The 6,924-nt window shown below is 35.5% G+C and overlaps 1 protein-coding gene across 1 annotated transcript in view; it reads right to left on the reverse strand.

Annotated features, from left to right (window-relative positions):
- Nucleotides 1-6,201, reverse strand: part of LOC110443887 — a 12,295-nt gene extending 6,094 nt beyond the window's left edge. Inside the window, exon 1 of the mRNA XM_021488334.1 lies at nt 6,170-6,201. The gene's annotated coding sequence lies outside the window, so the exon portion shown is untranslated. The remainder of the gene's footprint in view (nt 1-6,169) is intronic.
- Between the last annotated feature and the right edge of the window lie 723 nt (nt 6,202-6,924).

Below are 6,924 nucleotides of genomic sequence, written 5' to 3' on the forward strand. Positions count from 1 at the left end.
CAGGTTCTATGCTGCCAACAGTCACACACATCACTTCAGATACCATGCTGTCTGCGTCTAACCACGGAGTCGCACAAAATGCACAAATCATCCATAACGTAAATTACGTTATGGATGATTTGTGCATTTTGTAACTTGTCATAAATAGAGCATTTCTCAGTACTGTGTTATAATTCAACATTACTAATGTTGAATTATAACACAGTATTGAAAAATGCTCTATTTATGACAAGTTACCTACTCAAAATTATCTACTCAAATATGCATATTAATTTTTATTGGTCGGTACTATCACGGACTTAAATCTAATTCCGTGGTACTATCAAAACTTCTCAAAATGGACATAATCTCCAATTAGCAAAAAACAACAAGGACGTGTGCAGAAATCAAGTAAAGAAAACATCGTCACACGGCGCCGAGTATGCGTACAGCCGTACACTAAACTAATTTAAATGTGTTAACATGGAAATAATATTATTGTATACCCCGCAATTTTTAAAATTACACCATTTTTGTTTCATTTCACTATTCTTAGTTATTTCTAAAATTAAATTCAATATATGTTATAATGTGTGTCGGCGTTAAGAAAATAACGTAATCCGTTTTTTTGCTTTACAATGTACTTAAAACAACACAAACACATTTAAAAAAAAAAAAAAAACTGATTTTATTGATATGAAAGACTAAGAAGACTTAATTTGTGACTTAAAACAAATAAAAATGAAAAGAAAATACCAAACAATGTTTCGCCCTAAAAAAATTGTTTTAGGGCGAAACAACCTGGCGCGAAACAACCTAGGGAGAACGGGATTTGGGGCGAAACAACCCGGAACCGCCAATACTAGCTATTATCTCTCACACGGCGCAATACCAACCTGATCAACTACAGGCACATTAGTATTATTATGGCACACACTATAACATATATAATATAACTACCGACATACGTTTACCCAGCGCAAATATTTATGAAATACAAAATAAATGCAAAATATTTACATGTCGAACTAAACCACTAGTTTGACCACCATGACAAATGATTAGCTGTTTAATTATGGAAGGGGATCACCGCCATAATTATTTTTTATAGAATTAGTTCCTTCTGGTTTTGAATCTAATTCTATGTACATTTGTATTATTTCCCTAGTTGATAAGTTATATAATTAGTTACTTCTGGTTTGGAATCTAATTCTATGTACATTTGTATTATTTCTCTAGTTGATTAGTCTAGTGTCTATTTTCCATGCTATGTACATTTGTGTTGTTTCACTCGTTTACAAATCTATTGCGTGTTCATTCCATGCTATGCTAGTTTTACCGATCGCGATTTCGACATCGTTTATGATGGAGCGCCGCTTGTCGTCTTAATGAGGAACTAAAGTTCTAGAACTCATTCTAGAATTTATTCTAGAATTTTAGTTCTCATTAAGACAACATCCGGCGCTTAAATCGCCAACGAAATTCGCGGAAAAAAATGCTCGCTCCCTTAAACCGGAAACAGACCCGATTGTGGCAGTGGATTTTGGAAAAATGCAGTCGACAGTGCGGTAAGTCTTGGTTATGACAGCAATTGAACTGTAATCTATTTAGGTTTGAGCCAAAATTGTTTGTATCGTAGCAGAAAATCGTCATATTTATAGTTAGGATGCCGTAGCCATAACGAAATCCCACAAGTATTTGGTAACTGGCAAAATGTTAACCCTGCACACAGCTGGGGTTCGTTACAATGAAATCATCAAATGCATGTCTGAAATACAGAACTGATATTGGTGCTGTCATTGCTTGACAAAGGGACAAGTCGGTCTTGGAAGGTTGCGACACGTTTAATAGCGAACGCAACGAGCTCTTTTTGTATCGTATGCGTGGTATATTATATAGTTCAAGCAAAAATCTAAATATAGTAACACAAAACGAAACTACAATACTATGCGATCTTTTTTCTTTACATCGTGCAGAACGGACTTTAAAATTTGCGACGCTCTGATTGTTATTAATAGATCAGAAGTTCAAAATTCACCGTTTTAAACATCTCTGTGGGAATAGAAAATATGTTTCACATCGTAACTTATTTGCGTAAACTTTGCAAATGTATTTGTTATGGTTTGAAATGTTTCTTCATTAAAACAGGTTTAAAAATTTAGTTTTCGATGTTTTTGACGAATCACGTTAAGCAATAAAAATGTTTGTGGTCTGAAAGTCGCGGGCTTCAAAATTTGCTACATTTTGATTGGTTGAAAAGACTGGAACAGATCAACTTCGCCGGGAATAAGAACACGGGAGGGTAAAGGCCTACCGATCGACAAGAGTAGCTATTGAGCGAATTTTACCAGTATTGACCTCTCACAGACAGGTATTATGTTTGACTCTAAGGTCTACTGATTTCAATATGTGCCTGTCACTCTATCATCAAGAAAACAGTCGTCAGCTTCATGAAAGCTAGCTAGGCCTGTGCAAGTCTAGTCTCAACGACAATGCTGATGTGCCGCCTGGGGTATGTCACTGTGTACGTGCATAAATGTGTACTTTTATGTGGGTTAAAGGTGATTGAAATAATTTATGCTTCACCTACTTTGTCGGTTCGTGTCGGTGTCACAATATGCTGTTTAATGCTGTAGATCGCGAGGTTTCCATACATCAGGAAATCTGGGACAAGTTACATTGACAAAGGACTAGTAAATAATCTATTTAACTAGTCCTGTGTACTACCAAGCAAAAAAAAGTAAGTGTCTAACCCTGGGAAAATGATTTGTGAACTGCTTTGAGACGACCTAGGAAATAGGTTGTGATGAAGCGGTATATACATTTGTAAGAACCTCAAATTATTATTATAGGCAACTACCAAAGTTTTCCCCAGGTCTGTTACCACCCAGAAATACACTCATGCTAGCCCCTTCCAGGAGTCATACAGGGCTAGGATATACAATATAGTAATTAGTTCAGGGGTCATCCAGGGCTAAGATATACAACATATTAATAAGTGAACTATAGGTTACAGGTTGATTTTGAAAAAATACAAACAAGCCCAACTTATGTTTCATAGTAAACATCAACATTTGTTTACTAGTTTGGGGCTTTGGGCTTGTCAATTTAGGCAAATATGTAGATTTTTCATGAACCGAAAAAAAATTGGACATTGTTTACATGAACTAGGCAAACATATGCGTTATGGTTTGAAGTGTTTCTTCCTTAAAACGGGTTTAAAAATTAAAGTTATCAACGTTTTTGACGAATCATGTTTCGCAATACAAATATTTGCGGTTTGAAAATCGCGGGCTTCAAAATTTGCCACATTCTGATTGGTTGAAAAAGACCAGAACAGGAAACTTCACTGGGAAGCCTGCATGATCAATATAAGAGTTTGGAGTGAATTTTAACAGTTTTGACCTCATCACAGACAAGTTTCATGTTTGACTCTAAAAGGTCTACCAATTTTAATATGTGTTTTTCACTCTTTCAACAAGAAAACAACTGTCGGCTTCACGAAAGATAGGCCTGTGCAAGTCTAGTCACTTCAGTGCAAAGGAGAACCGATCAGACGAAGAGATTCTTTGTTTATCAACGACAATGCTGATGAGCCCCCTGAGATACATGTATGTACGCGCATATGTGGGTTAAAGGTAAGTATGCGTAGCCTACTTTTTCAGTTCGTGTCTGTGTCACAACACGACTCCCCCGTCCCCCTCCCTACCCTGGTCTGATTTGCTTCAAGTCAGTCGCACATGCTATACTGATATGGGTCACAGAACACATAATGCTGAGACCCATATCAACATAGCATATATAGTGTATTTCAGAGGTTCAAGATGGAAAGTCGAGGGGGATTCGAGATTCATTTATATATAATAAGGCGGCAATTGCTGGTAGTTTGTAATGGGTTAAGATGTACAAAATGTATTTAGACGTGTTGAAAAAAGTTTCTTTTTACAAGTTATTTAATCAGTTTTGTCTCTTCTATTTAATTAAAAACAACGAAACTTACAAAAAATGACAAACATCAAGCATTCCATTAAGTCTCCTTAATGCATATTATATATATATGTGTGTATGTGAGGGTGTGTGTGTATGTGTGTTATGGACTGTGGTCTGAGTGTACAAACATATATATGATTTGCTAAGAAAGTGTTTTATAAGTTTTCAAATGTCATCAAATAATGTTTCTTTTTCTTTCTTATAATTATAACTTGGTTGAATGTTCTAGCCTATATGTTTGTAAGTGTATATGAGTGTGTCTTGTTGAGCAATGTATTAAATGTATGCTTTCTGTCCATCTATACCGGTTAAGAGAAGACTTATATAGGCTAAGCCTCTTGTCTCATCCAATTGTTCAATTTTTTTGTCCAATAAAATTTGTTGAAATAAATATTAGTCCCCTTTACATGTACCAGGGATGTGTAGTGGACTACACATCCCTGCATGTACAATGTCTTTTACCATTAACGTTATTATTTCTAATATTTGTTCTACCTTTAATTGTATCTGTATTTAATAAAGGCATGAATTGCACTTATTTTTTTGTAAACAAATGATATATGGTTATAAATGATAAATACATACTTGCCAACCTTTTGATTTTTTTTATGGGGGAAAAGCCGTGTGCTCAAAATAAAATATTACAAAATATTAATAATTATAAAAGATGTGTATATAAACAAGAGGCCCAATGGGCCTGCATCGCTCACCTGGTATTAATCTCACACTTGTAAACTTAAAAGTGGACTAAAATACAGCTACAGGCAGAATATCAGTGTGACCTTGAATGTCAAACAATGACATTAGGTTGAAAGTGGGTCAAGGTCATTCATTTGAACAAATTTGGTAGCCCTGATTGCTACAGGCCAAATATCAGTACCCTGGGCCTTTTGGTTATTGAGAAGAAGTTGTTTGAAGATTTTAAGACATTTGACACCTGTGACCTTGAAAGTTGGTCAAGGTCATTCATTTGAACAAATTTGGTAGCCCTTCACCACAGCATGCTACTGGCCAAATATCATCACCCTGGGCATTTTGGTTATTCAGAAGAAGTTGTTCAAAGGTTTTAAACATATTTGACCCCTGTGACCTTGAAAATGAATGAAGTTCATTTATTTGAACAAATTTGGTGGCCCTTCATCCCAGCATGCTACTGGCCAAATATCACCACCTTAGGCCTCTTGGTTATTCAATAGAAGTTGTTTAAATGTTTTAAACATATTTGACCCCTGTGACCTTGAATATAAATCAATGTCATTTATTTGAACAAACTTGGTAACCCTTTATCCCAGCATGTTACTGGCCAAATTTATGCACCCAAGGCCTATTGGTTATTCAGAAGAAGTTGTTTAAATGTTTTAAACATATTTGACCCCTGTGACCTAGAATATAAGTCAAGGTCATGTATTTGAACAAACTTGGTAGCCCTTCATCCCAGCATGCTTCTGGCCAAATATCATCACCCTAGGCCTTATGGTTACTGAGAAGAAGTTGTTTAAAGTAAAATGTTGACGACGGACGCCGCACCATGCCATAAGCTCACTTGGCCCTTCGGGCCAGGTGAGCTAAAAAAGAACACTTTAGAGTGTCAAATTGCCAATCGTCTTTTTAGTTGTTCTTCATGATGAAATCATGAGGTAACAGAATAATTAAGCAAGTTTAATTACTGGCTGAAAATGGTCAATTCTAGCACGGACTTAGATAGCAATCTAATTCCGTGGTCTGACCTACGAGTCGAAAGGTGTTAAGGGGACGTAACTCACGAGATCTGGAAAAATAAGCTACATGTAGATATGATTCGTCAATCCACCAAGGAATTAGACTAGACCTGGGTCCATGACTTTGACTGATTTTTATATGTTTCACTTTTCGAAACGTGTGAAATAATCAGTTCTTAAATATGAAAATGAAAAATTGATTAACTGATTACATGTAACGTTTTAGTCAATTTAAACTACGTGTATAATCCATTCAGATACGTGGTCACTCACAAACTCTACTAACAGGTCATTGATATATCTGGTCACACACTCTAATTATACTATAAACCACTGAGATACCTGGTCACAATCACTGGTAATAGTTCACTTAGTTACATGTACCTAGTCACGAACAGTAACAGACGCACTACCTATGGACAACTGAGATACCTGATCACAAAAAATATAGTTCACTGAGATACCTTTACACAAAAACTTACCATAGACCACTGAGATCCCTGTGGTTACAAACTCTCACTATAGACCATGCCACTGAGATACCTGGTTACAAACACTTATCATAGATCATTGAGATACCTGGTCACAAACACCTACATTAAGACTTTTGATGCAACACTTCTCAGAGATCAAGTAAAGATAAATATTTAAAAAAAATATATCACGTTTATGAGGTGTTTACATAATTGAGTTGTTAGTTTGTAAACAACTTCATGACGAGCACTGCTTTAATATGTTATTTGCATTCATAGCCTTACGCATCGAGATATACACAGGTGTGAAAGTTAAGTGTATAATTTACAAAATTATATAATATGTAGTGTGGCAGGTTTTGACTGTATTGTATTGGAGGTAATTTAAAAGCCTTGCAGCTGTGAACACGTCAGGTTTGTTTTCAGAAGTTGAAATCATTAATATTATCTTGAGCAAATCTAAATAATTTCATAACTGACGCACCCTTAAAAGCTTTTAACTTTTTGATGTATTGGTTTTGTGCATCCAATAAAGTTTGTTATAGTCATGAATATGAATAACATATCTTCTGATGTCGATTACATTTTAGATTAATTTTAGAGATACAGTTTGAAGATGCTTCACGATCTGTAGATTTCTTTACACACATGTACCACGCCACCAATTGTAAAAGTTCAATTTATCATAACTCTGTCAATATTCAAATATCTAGCTGAAGTTTGGTACATAGGTGTATCATAGTCATATGGATAACACACAGGGG

This window comes from Mizuhopecten yessoensis, unplaced genomic scaffold (genome assembly GCF_002113885.1).
Source record: "Mizuhopecten yessoensis strain PY_sf001 unplaced genomic scaffold, ASM211388v2 scaffold716361, whole genome shotgun sequence".
Lineage (NCBI taxonomy): Eukaryota > Metazoa > Mollusca > Bivalvia > Pectinida > Pectinidae > Mizuhopecten > Mizuhopecten yessoensis.